General features: G+C 29.2%; 1 protein-coding gene and 1 long non-coding RNA gene across 2 annotated transcripts in view; one reads left to right on the top strand and one right to left on the bottom strand.

Annotated features, from left to right (window-relative positions):
* The window catches only part of LOC142331484 (cytochrome P450 4C1-like), a 39185-nt gene extending 37868 nt beyond the window's left edge, over positions 1–1317 (bottom strand). Inside the window, exon 1 of the mRNA XM_075377426.1 lies at positions 1027–1317. The gene's annotated coding sequence lies outside the window, so the exon portion shown is untranslated. The remainder of the gene's footprint in view (positions 1–1026) is intronic.
* Positions 1318–6415: 5098 nt separating this feature from the next.
* LOC142331486 (uncharacterized) overlaps positions 6416–13200 on the top strand; it is a 53003-nt gene continuing 46218 nt past the window's right edge. The window contains exon 1 of the long non-coding RNA XR_012758007.1: positions 6416–6540. This is a non-coding gene — a long non-coding RNA (uncharacterized LOC142331486). The remainder of the gene's footprint in view (positions 6541–13200) is intronic.

The following is a 13200-nucleotide window of genomic DNA, read 5'->3' on the forward strand; positions in this document are numbered from 1 at the left end:
TAATAAACAACTGAGCTTGTATGTGCAGTATATTTAAGAATAAAAAAATGAAAAATTTGCTGTAACAATGATGTTAATCAGCAGACTTCTGATGTAAAAATGTACGATAGAGAAATACTGAGGAGTAGGATATTCCAGTATTAATATTTTACAAATGAATTTAATTATGTTAATTCTATTTTTGAGTTCATAAACCTGAGCTTTTCTGTGGAAAAATACTGTAACTTAAAAATATAACTGAACCTTAGCCCATGAAATTTGAGCATTGTTTGTCACTAAAGCATGATAAAAAAGAAAGTCAAATTTCAGAAAAAAAATATAATGCTCAGAGGACCTAAAGGGATTGGAGTGAGAAATAAATTTAATCAGGATTTAAATAACTGTCAGTTCTACAGAAAAGCTGTACACAACAAACATATAAATTAGTAGTAACAGTATTAACTTACGATAATATAAAAAACAAATAAATGGGTAATATACAGAGTATATCACACAGTTCTACCATGACTTTCATAACCTATTATACTCGTGAAAATAATTGAAAAAGTTCATAATAAACATACGTCCTAAAATGCTTTGTTTACGAGTTATGGCTAGTGAAAGACTAGTACCAGAAAGATTAGACTCATGAAGGTAACACACATTATAGTCAGAAAGCATAGATTAAAAATAGCCAGTGTACCTGTGACTTCCAATCTACCACTTGTGCCAGTGTAATTAGCTGCACAAGTGGTCTCATGATTACCTTGTAATCTGTAATCTATCCGGGCATTCACAGTACTTACATTATTTTTACAACGAGGGCCTTTCTGGTTGAAACAGAGGGTTGAAATAGCAAAAATAAAAACATACTTGGCTAAGCTAAAAGAAATCATTTTTTAAAGCTGTACAAAGTGTGCAAATGATATAATACGTTTAGTTCATCAAATTTTCATTCCTGCTAATAAGTTAACCTTCTTGAAATTAATCACATTATTTGATTGTATACTATTTTTTTTAATATAAGATATTATTCAGAGTACTTACCTAGTTTATATGTACAAGTCTTTTGTAAATTCTTGTTTGTATTCATATAACATAACTAATACTCGTAAAATATTTAGAATAAGCTAAACACAAATAACTATGTAAACCAACTTTGGTACAGTTTTAAAATACGCCACTGTAGGTTGCAAAGAATTACATATTTCTTATTGTATATGACAACGTTAAAACAAACACTTAGCTTAATAAGTTATCAGAAAGAAAATATTACATAATATGCAAACTAAGTTTTGTTTATTTTTACATCACTTGTAATGGTATAAACAAATATAATTTTTCATCAACTTGCTGTAACATAGATTTTGACAGACAGTTGTTTTGACTAACTGTGGCGCAGTTTTTTTTTTTTGTTTTGTCTAACTAGATGTAATATGAGACAGTCGGATGCCGTCGCAGCAATTACGCTATCTTGTTTCCATTCTCTGTAAACACTCCCTCTCGCAATCACAACTACGTACAAAATTGCCGCAGTAATTAAATGTTTTTTCTTCAATTTTGTCGACTTCAAGTTTGTCGAAGCCATGTTTTTTTTTTTTTTTTTTACAATAGGTTTTTTTACTATTACTTCCTTATCGATCTGAATTATTTAGTTTTAATTTTCGATAGTATACTTTTAACATTTTCGTAATATATTTAAAAAGGATTTTTTAACTGTAATTAACAATTTTTTCACAAAACAAAAACAAAAGGATTTTTAATTACAGTTAGATTATATATGAAGAATGATTATGTATGAAGACCCGGATAATCGACTATTACGCAAATATTATTTTCAAAGTACTTCTTATTTTGATTAAAATATTTAATCATTTTCGTTAAAATACCACTAAATTAAAAAGATTGTTTAAAAGAAATTCTTTCACAGAATATTAGAATCACTGATGAGAAACGTACTTCAATATATACTTGAGGTTACTTTAAATAAAATTTCAAGCTAAACACAAACGCACACAAGATTTTATTAGCACCCCTCTTTGTAATTATTAAGTGCAATATTATACTCGAATTCCATCTAATAGTTGTACACAATAAATAAACCCTGTCATTGTAGTTACTAAATCTGTGTATGTCCAAATAGTTCAGTTTAACTATTACAATTTTCAGATTTTAAAACACGTGCACTACGATAGATTAATAAATGATAGTATTGATTCGTGTTTTTACAGAATAAACCGTTTGAAAGTAAGGCATGTTACCAAAGGGTTCTGGCTTCGAATCCCAGCAACGCTCAATATTTTTACACCCTAAAAATGCATTTCATAATTAAAGAGAAAAAAAAATTGTTAACATGTTAATTAATAAATTAATTATTTAAGATGAATAGATTATTAATGTTTGTTTCAGTAATGCGTGATAAAAACTGTTACATAACAGTTCCGCGCAGCACAATCTGGGTAGCATCTCTTCGCTGAACCCACCGGGTTGTCTAGTGGTGAACACGTCTTCGCAAAATCAGCTGATTTCGATTTCGGGAGTTCTAAAGTTCAAATCCTAGTACAGGCAGTTACTTTTATACGGATTTGAATGCTAGATCGTGAATACCGGTGTTCTTTGGTGGTTGGGTTTCAATTAACCACACATCTCAGAAATGGTCGACCTGAGACTGCACAAGACTACACTTCATTTATATTCATACATATATCCTCATTCATCCTCTGAAGTTCCTCCGGTAGTTCCGGAGGAAACAGTAAACGAAGCATCTCTTTGCTATTCGTGATTGTTTCGTAACCCTTTCTCCCTCCAACCATCTATGAGGGTTCAAGATTAGACAGTCTACCACTTAATACATCATTTACATGATAGTAGAAATGAGAATATTATTTTATAAAACAATTAAATAAAGTCAAAAATATCAAATAAAAGGTGACACTTTACGCCTTCACCGTCTGATTATTTTTATTTATTTTTGAATCTATTGCGCGCTTAAGTATTACTTTTATGATCAAATTATGAATGGCATATTAAAAAAACCGTTAATTCAAAAAATGAAACCCAGTACCTTATTTTTTTTAATCTGGTTACATTTTAGGTGTCTTAAACCGAAAATCTAACCTAGGATCTGCAGTTTTTTTAATCTGGTTAAACTATAGGTATGTGAGCTGATGTCTAAGTTGGGAATTAAACCTGAGACCTTCAGAATATCAATCGATTCTTTTCAAAATTTTAATTACGAACCTATTTACAGATGATTCTTAGTAAAACTGAACAATGTAAAGAATAAATCGATTCCGTATCTAATATTTATATTAATATAAGCGATCTGAGACAGAAGCATTACGCAAGTAATTGTGTGGTGATCATTATCCATAATGATTTTTAAAGATGATATCAGGATAGGCATATTACGTTGCGAACTGTCTCCAAGCAGAAAAATACCTTAAACTGAAGGTCTAAAGGTTTTAACTGCCTTTTTTTAACTGGCAATATCCAGATAAGCTTAAACATATGAGTTAGTGTCCAAGCCAAGAATTGAACTCAAAACCCTCAGTATATCATTCGTTAGTTATATTAAGGAGGTGACAAAATAGATTATAAAAATCCGAGATCCGAAAAAATTTAATTCCTAGTCACTTAATGAACTTTCAATATAATTTTTGAATTAAATTTTTTATCCAGTGACACCCAAGTATTATTTAAGAACAACGAAATATATTTTAAAAGATCTAAATAAAATTAAATAAGGCTTTACAGGTATAATAAAGTGTATTAATAAATAGATGTGTGGATCTATGTATGCGCACAATACCCATTTGATTTGGATACTGTAGACAGGCTGAACTGTTAAATATGGTGGTCGGTTGGATATGATTACTTTTAATTTTAGAAATAATATTAATTGTTACCTCCTTACTTACCGATCATGGTATCTATAATTTATATCATAAAAGATGTGGTTCTGTTACTTTTCACTTTGAGCTCAATTTTCCAGATCGTAACCGGGTATCGAATTCGGAACTTCTAGTCTAACAGGTACGCAGCTACCTCTCTAATAGCGTGGAAGTCATGTTTCATCTAAAAAAAATTAATACTATTTTTTTTTTTTAATTCCTGATTTGATATTTAAACAAATATAGTAATAATATTGTATGTGCGCGTGGCGTGCGGGTATGTATTTAAATCTACTATATATAGAGCTTGATTACGTATATAAGCTGATTATTAGATGTAATTAAAACGAGTTGTTCTAGCAGTGGTGAAAGCGTCTTCCCAAATCAGCTAATTTGGAAGTCGAGAGTTCCAGCGTTCAGGTCCTAGTAAAAGCAGTTACTTTTATACGGATTTGAATACTAGATCATAGATACCGGTGTTCTTTGGTGGTTGGGTTCCAATTAACCATACATCTGAGAAATGGTCGACTTGTGACGTACAAGACTACGTTTCATTTACACTCAAACATATCATCCTCATTCATCCTCTGAAATAATACCTGAACTGTAATTCCCGGAGGCTAAACAGGAAAAAGAAAGATGTAATTAAAAAATAAGTGAAAATTTCATTATAATCCCTTTGTGTGTGGTTGGCTGTTATATTAAAAATTCCATTTATAGTTAAAGTGAAAATTTATTCTCTTTAATATTTTATGTAAGTATAAGTTCCGCAAGCTTAATAATAAATTTTAAAAATCTGATGGACACTACATGACTTCCTTGTACGCCTATTAAATTACATATACACATTTTTTGCTGCACTTCATTTAATTAATTTCATTTGAAAGTGAGATACGATCCTCCATTTCATTAATAAAGTGGACATCTGCTGAAATATTAGTTTTTATTAACAGCAAATATTTATACAAAACTTAATTCAACAATTTTACATGAAATATTATGATAAGAGTAAAAGTCCTTTTATTTCTCGTATTACTAGATAACTATTATTCGTATCTTTATGAGTTGCTGATTAACAAAGGTTTTAGATTTCTGGAGTGTCGTATAAACAAAAGTTTATAATAATTAAACTATTCCGTTTAGTGAACTCCTGTATGGTTACAAATGTTAATTTCTACCTAACAGTGTAAAATATTCATTTTTTATTATTGGATTATTTGGTGAATAATCAAAAATGAAAATCATACAGGAAAAAGAAAAATAACATGAAGAAATGTATCTCAAAAACTACAAGAAGATGAATATGAAGGGGAAGAAAACGTTAAGACCAAGGAAATAATAAGTTAAGAGGATGATGAATATAGAGAAAAAATTTGAAAATTAGAGAACGTGTACACAAATTAAGAGTAGAAGAATTATATCAAATGAAGGAACGATTAAATGAATGGCAACAAAAAACAATTAAACGAAATGATGATCAACTCCGACTTAGGGAGAATATTGCCCGACAATATCAGAGGAGTAATGAAGTAAAACATAGAAATTTTTTGCAATTTATTAAAGATCGGGTATGTATGCCTCAGTGTATATGTTGTTCTTATAAGTGTCTATTTTCCAATCACTCAGTAGTTAACTTTAATATAGATAAAATTAAACAGAAATTCCACAATAATTAAGTAAAATTAAAGAGAAATTAAACTAGAAAATCCAAAAATAATACGATTTTAAATTATAATTTTAGTTAATATTAAATAAGATGTTTCACCAACATCTATTTTACATATACACATATGTAATGCTTATTATTACATTTACACATTAAAAGTACATAAAATTTTATTTCGCTAATAATTTTTTTTGTTATCGTTGAATTATTATGTATTGTAAAAATTTTTGTTTACTATCACGGGTTAATAATTATTAAATCAATATATTTAAATTAAAGAAAAGATGAAAAAAACAAAAGGAGATGAAGCCTTCATTTTAAGATCAAAATATTTCATTAATTAAAATTTTAGTTTTAATTTGCAATCAAAAAGGGATGTGCACAACTGTAGGTTACAACAGTGCTAAATCCAAAATTTCAACACCCTACGGCTAATCGTTTTTGAGTTATGCGACATACATACATACATACTCGTACAGACGTCACGCCGAACTGGTCAAAATGGATTCAGGGATGATCAAAATGGATATTTCCGTTAAATCTGAAGACTAACATTTTTCGCGATCACAATACTTCCTTTACTTCGTATAAGAAGTAAAAATAACAAAAATAATTTAATATTAGACAGCATATAATGGATGATCTATTGTAAAAGAAAATTGACTGAAATAGTGAATGAAATAGTTTGCGAACCAAAATTTTAGATGGAATTATTTTTCATGATAATTTTGTTGTTTAGATGTAGTGGTGTTAAAGATGTCTACCGGTGACGATCGTTGTCGTAGTGGGGGTAAAGCAGAAGCAAGTGTAAACAAAGATTAACATATGAAATACAGCTACCAGTCTTGTGTTATAGTTATTGGCGGTAAATTATACATAGATACTCAATAAGCACTACAATTAACGTTTCGAGAGAACGCTGTTGCTTAACGTAACCTAATCCAGTTGTAATGTCTTCCAATTTACATCTTTTTATTTAGATATTCGTTATTAGTGATTAAGGTGAGTTTTATTTACTTTCTTACAATTTTTGAAATAATAATTTGCAGTTGTTTTATTCTTTGTTTGTATTATTCAAATAAAATACGAGTAAATTAAACAATCTTTTTAACAGAAATTCTTTCGTAGAAAGATTAGATTACTGAAGAGAAACGTACTTCACTATAATGTAATTGTACTTCAAGGTACCGTAAATAAAATTTCACACAAAAGATTTTATTCCCTTTGAGATTATTGAGTGCCATATTACACCCGAAAACCGTCTTTATTACGTTCGTTATTTAAACAATAAACTACCTGTCATTGTATTTACTCGAACATTCCATTATTTAAATATTTATTAGATTAAAAATGTTAGAATCCAATTTACACTCATTTATTTTTACAAAATAAATTAATAATGTATCTAAATAGAGCGAAACATTATCGATAAAATAAACAAATAAAACGAAACAAATTAAATATTTGGTTATTTGACCATTAATTAACAAGGGAAGTAAAATATATTGTATATCAAATTTACTGTACTGATATAAGCAAAGTTTATTTCTGAATAAAAAGAAAGAGTTTTTACACATGGAATTTAAGATATTTCATTTTTGATATAACAAGTTTTAATTTGGGTAACGAGAATGAAGCTTACTAAGCAAGGTAAAAATTCGCAGCGGTATCGTTATGAAAAATATACTGATTCTGGAGCTCCTGGGTTCATCTCCCAAATAACTTACCATTTGTTCACCGATCTTAGTTCTTGTCGTTAAATATTCATAAATGAATTTATTCTCAGGAATAACAAAAAAAAAAAAAAATTTTGCTAGGAAAGAAAGCAGCAAATAAAAGCAACATTTTAATAAATTTGTAAAAATATTTTTATTAATTTACTGGCTGTAGTTTTTAACATATATAGTATTTTTTTAACATATATATTTAATAAAAATTAATTGTAAGAGAGGATAAAGCATCGGTAGTTAGTTTGCAGAAGAGCAACCAATACTTTATAATTTACGTAAGGTTCCGAGTTCGACTCCCGGTAAGAGCTTGATATTATCATGTAACATCTGATTACACATACATAATATTTAAAGCACAAATTATTCGAAAACAGTACAATGAGATATATATGACAATAATTCATTATGAGCTTTTATATTTAACATTTTCCATATTTAATTTATCTTTTGTTTAAGTTGAATTAAAAAAAAAAATCATAAAATTGTTGAAAATGTATAGTTGATTATTCTTTTAGAGGAAAATGATTTTTAAGAAAAATTTAATGAACTTCCTTAGATCGATCGGTTGGTAATTTAACAGACTGGATATACCGATAATCCTGGGTTCGAATCCCGGCATCATTCGGGATCTTATCAGTCACAGTTCATCTCATTAACTACACATAAGTAAAAATTTAAACAGAAATTACTCATAAATTACATGAAGATTAATTTTTTCTTTCGGAGAAACATTCGGAGCGAGCGTTAAAATATTTAAAATTTTATTCGTAACGTTTAAAAAATATTTACCGATAATTTATAAAACCGTCGGAAAATATAGTAATATATTTCAATATATATAATTAAAATTGTGCGCGCGTGTGTGAGTATACAAATAAATAAATAATTTAATTAATGTATTATTTATTAAGAGATAATAAGATTTACTGAAACTGAAAATTATTTCAAAATTATTTAAGACACCGGTTCGCTTCGGTTGATATACAGAGAATCTATTCTTAATAGGAAGCTTGTATTCATCATAAAACACAGTTTAAACATTTAGTGACTGACAGGTGCTAAGTTGCCATTTAGCCTGACTTTTCCTTCACCCTTGGCCCCGTTTCCGTCAAGTTCGGCAACATATAATTTGCTGCGTTTCGTTTGACTTATTCAACAATACATAGAACATCCAAGCTAACCGGTAAGGAAGTGAAAAAAAAAAAAATTATTTTTACGGTAAAATTTTTTTTAAATTTATTAACGAATCAATATATTACTATTTATTTTACTATTATTTATAAAAAAAAAAAAAAAAATCGTAAAATATTTTAAATCGATGTTATATTCTCCATTTGACAATACTTACTATGGTAAGTATATGGTAAGGTTGTACTTACTATTAATGAACTTATATCATATTTGTCGTTTTATGTATAGTGTTAAAAACTAAAAAAAAATCATACTTAATAACTTTTTTGTTTATTTTAATTTTTACGTTGTAAAAATACAGTTAGTAAAATAATCACTGATTTTATACAACCGACCTCTCAGTTTCTTATTCGAATGTATTTCCGTCCAGTGAAAAAGGAAAAACTGACTGGATTACACTGTTTAACGCATTTCTTTTTTTATATTATATAATTTTGTATTTATTTTTTCGTTTAACGCCTACATCTCATGCCCAAACTTATAATTATTGTTTGCTTATTTTTAAATATGACATTGAAGTAGATAAAGATTTTGGTACGTAAAAAATTAACGGGATTCGAATCCAGAACCTTTCGGATATAAGTCAGGCACGTAATACATTTAATCTGATAAGTAAAATGAAATGTACTTTTTTGTCAACCATAACGGTAGTAATAAAAAAATAACGAGAAAATTGTGTTCTGTTGCCATTGTAATATATTACGTGTTGAGCGTATGTATCAATTGACCTTACAATTTCTAATGCAGTAAATTTTCTCTAAAAAAAGTACTCTTCCCGTACAATTTTTGGGTCAATGAAATCAAAAGAATGGATTCGTGTAATACAAAAAATATTTTTTAAGTTTTGAGTTTGTTGCGTAATTAAAGAACATGGAGGGCGCGCGCAAACACACACACACATACTGTTAGGTAGATTTCATAAGAAAGCTATCTATTGTAATGGGTACCATGATTCGATTTCTGGAAAATTTCGACATATCTTCACGTTTCTCCTCCAGACCCCAAAACCACCGTCAGTTTATATATGCATTTATATCTGTATCTATATATATATTATATGTATTTAATTTTCTTGTGGATCCTATAACTGTCCTAATTTTGCGCCAATCACTTTCAAATTGATATATAACATATAACAACCAAAAATCTCTGTCGAGTTCATTATTGGAAAAAATCAGACCACGGAGGTGGATATGGGGGCTTTTTTCGAAAAAAATATCGCTATAACTTTCCTATTAAGTAATTTCTTATTCTTTTAAAGTTCCTACTATTCTTTGCATAAGAGGCTAAAATTTATGTAAGTAAAGGTTTTTGATATCATCAATCATGCCCCAGGGGGTAGAAAAAATGGGGTTTCGAAAACAAACAAAATCATACCTCCCTTAATAGGCACAGTATCGAATCTGTTTAAAGTAATCGTTAGTCCTCTAAATATTACCTAAAACTTTTTTCTGAAACAATTTTTGATAATGATCAACCCTTCCGGTAAGGGATGACCAAAATATGATTGGAATTGTAAGAAGATGGGGCTTGTCGTATGCTAAACATGTGTAATATTTTTCCACATACTACCATTGTCGTATTGAGTAAATTTGAAGTTTTTCTTAACTTTACGGTGGAAATCTTTTTTATCCCCTACTTAGCACCGATGAAATCTACCTCCACCTTCCGGCGTGCCGAATGGGATTTTTTTTTTTTTGTTTAACTGTTACTGGTATATATTGTTAACAGCGAGGGCGAGTTGTATCTGAAGTTCGTCTGTATTCCGTTCTTTTTGTACACTAAATAATTTATATATTTCTATTAATTTTGCACAGTATTACATATTTAGCTTGAATTATTTTAATATATGTATAAAATAAAACAGATTAATAAAGTATGCGTTAATAATATTAATTTTATTATAGTAAACAGTATGAAAATAATAATCGCGAAAGGAGAGTAGTGTCGAATAAAATATTCTCGGTTTGACGTCCGGTTATGCTTGTGATATTTAATTTTTTAATATTTAGACTGTTCATTTAATTTTTCTTTTCAGAAATAAATTTACATTTAATTTTTTAATTTATTTTAATCTTAATAATATAAAATAAAAGCTCATTTTAGCCACATTAATTTAATTTTATTAATTGAACTAAAATTTTACAGTAAAATTATTAAAGTTAAGAGATTATTTTACATTATTTAAAACCCTTTTTTTAAATTTAATTTACGCAAATTTATTTTTTTTATTTTTTAAACATCCCCATGCACCCGATCCTCGCCATTAAGCAAAACACAGTCACCTCGGAGTGTCGTGGCAGCAGTCTGCCCACCCTAGCTAGCCCCCTTCTGGGGCTTCCCACCTGGGTCTCCCCAACTTCACTAGGATACACCGACATTCCTCTTCCGGATAGCCGCTTTGTCCTTCCGCTAAGGAGCTACCCATCCTCTCCCTAATCCAACAGTTCCAGATGTACGTTTCGCACATCTTTCACTTCGCGACCCACTCATACCTTAAGGGTTCTTTATGCCATCATCGGGGAGTTCCGACCCCTCCACTCTTGAATGTGGGCGGACCCGAACACTCTAGGCAAAAAGACTACCTCCCTGGCCCTACATGTTGCCACGCTTCGACCCTTTTTATTTTTAATTATAACATTCCGTCACACATACATGAGTGCACCTTATCCTACTTCTCCTGTAAAACAAAGTAATAAAAAAAATATATAAATAAATAAATAAAAATCCCCTTGATCACGGCGTCGTCAAGCATCGCGTGGCCGTTACTTCCTCAAAGCAAGAATTCATAAAGTCCTGTTCCTAGCCTCGTAGAGCCACCTCCTAATTATGCAAATTAGTTTATTTAATCGTTTGCTTGAAAATAATATTAAAATTATTTTTAATAATAAAGGTTAATTAGTTTCTTGTAATCTTTTAATATATATTATATTAAGGGGGTATAGTCCATCCTGTTTCTTATTATCCTCTAAGGCTTACAGGATTATAAGAAGAATAATAATAAGAAAGTTCGCTTAGAGTCTAAGCGAACTTCAGTCATCATCTATGTGCTTCAGCAACATTATTATGTTTTTATTGTGTGTTTTGTTTGAATCGGCGTAAGCTCAAAATCGGTGAATGAAATCAGAAAACAGAATATTGGAATTTATTAAAAAGTATATAATAAAAAGTTTGTATTTTTTACCGCTTTTGTTTCTTTATGTACGATTATTATAAATATGAGATAATTTCAATTTTCATTATTTTAATCGGTGCAGAATAAATTCACTATGTTTTTTTATATTGACAATTATTTTCACGGTGTTTCACGAAAATAGATAGCTTAGGATAATAATAAAAACAGCAAACCATGATTTGAACTTTAGTTTTAAGAAGGTATCATCATTATCCAGCTGGTTCGGCGTTGTAGTGGTCTTATTTGCGTTCTTCAGCATTTCTATCCACCGGTGCCAAGTCTATACCTTGATGTTCTGTTAGTTCATAAAAGTGCTGATCGATGACATTTTAATTAAAGAACACGAATCAATTTGGTTGTTATCGAAGGCCACTACCACCACATGGCAATAAAATTAAGTAATTTATACTACTATTATATTTTATTGAATAATAAAATATTATATTTTTATTATTTTGAGAGGAGGTACGGAGGCTAAGAGAAACATAACGGTATGTCAGTTAACTATAATTTTTTGTATAAGGAGTTTTATAATTGATAAGATAATTAAGTTTTATGTTATCTCTAGGTATCAAATGTCTCAAATTGTATACATATAATCAAAGACAAAAGTATAAAAACAGTTTACCACCAAGTTTAAGTACCGTTCTGTATGTGTGGCCAGCCACACAACAAAAAAATTTAATATTTTACATTTTTATGATTACATATTTTTATATCTTTACAATTTTAATGTTTTAAGTTTAATGTATGATTTTTTAAAAAGAAAAAGTTTTATTAACCGATTTGAAGAAAACCCTCGAAAGCGCTATTATGAAATAACAATAGGGATAAGTTAGAAACATTATTGAATTCTATACTCTTGGTGGTAAACTATTTTTATACTTTTGTCATTGATATAATTAGTACAGTGTGGAATATGAGCAAATACAATAACAAAAGAACTGGTTTTGCTAAGTTAATAAATATGTATCTATAAATTAAATGAAAGAATAAAAATATTTCAGTCTCTACTGAGATTTATCTCAATAAAACTGACGTATGCCGTTATGTTTACAAGTATTTTATTAATAATATTTACTTAATTAGTTTATCGTTTTCTTAAAAATTGAACTATAATATTTTAATTAATGATATACATTTTTATTATATTATTAGCCGGCCCTCCGGGCGGGTCGCAGTCGGAATGAGATTATTAGGTTTCCAAAATTGATTACCTCTTTTGTAAAATTTAATTATCTTGAATGATGAATATTGATATAACGAAAGTTAGATTAGAAATTTAACTGTAGAAAAAGATACTAACGAATAGGAATTTTCGCGCTAGTGATCGGTACATTCTGGTGCCTACTTTTTGGTTATAGTATATTATTTTACGAAGAAAAACAATCGCATAAATAAAAAAATCTGACATGGGCACCGTATGACTTTCTTGTACGCCTATCTATATATATAAAAATAAATGTTCTTCTGTCTGTATGTCTCTTATGGAATCCTAAACCGTTCATCCGATAGCGATGAAACTTTGGGGAACGGTTAGACGCATGCCAGGGAAGGTTTCTGAAT

Source organism: Lycorma delicatula, chromosome 10 (assembly GCF_047948215.1).
Source record: "Lycorma delicatula isolate Av1 chromosome 10, ASM4794821v1, whole genome shotgun sequence".
Classification (NCBI taxonomy): Eukaryota; Metazoa; Arthropoda; class Insecta; order Hemiptera; family Fulgoridae; genus Lycorma; species Lycorma delicatula.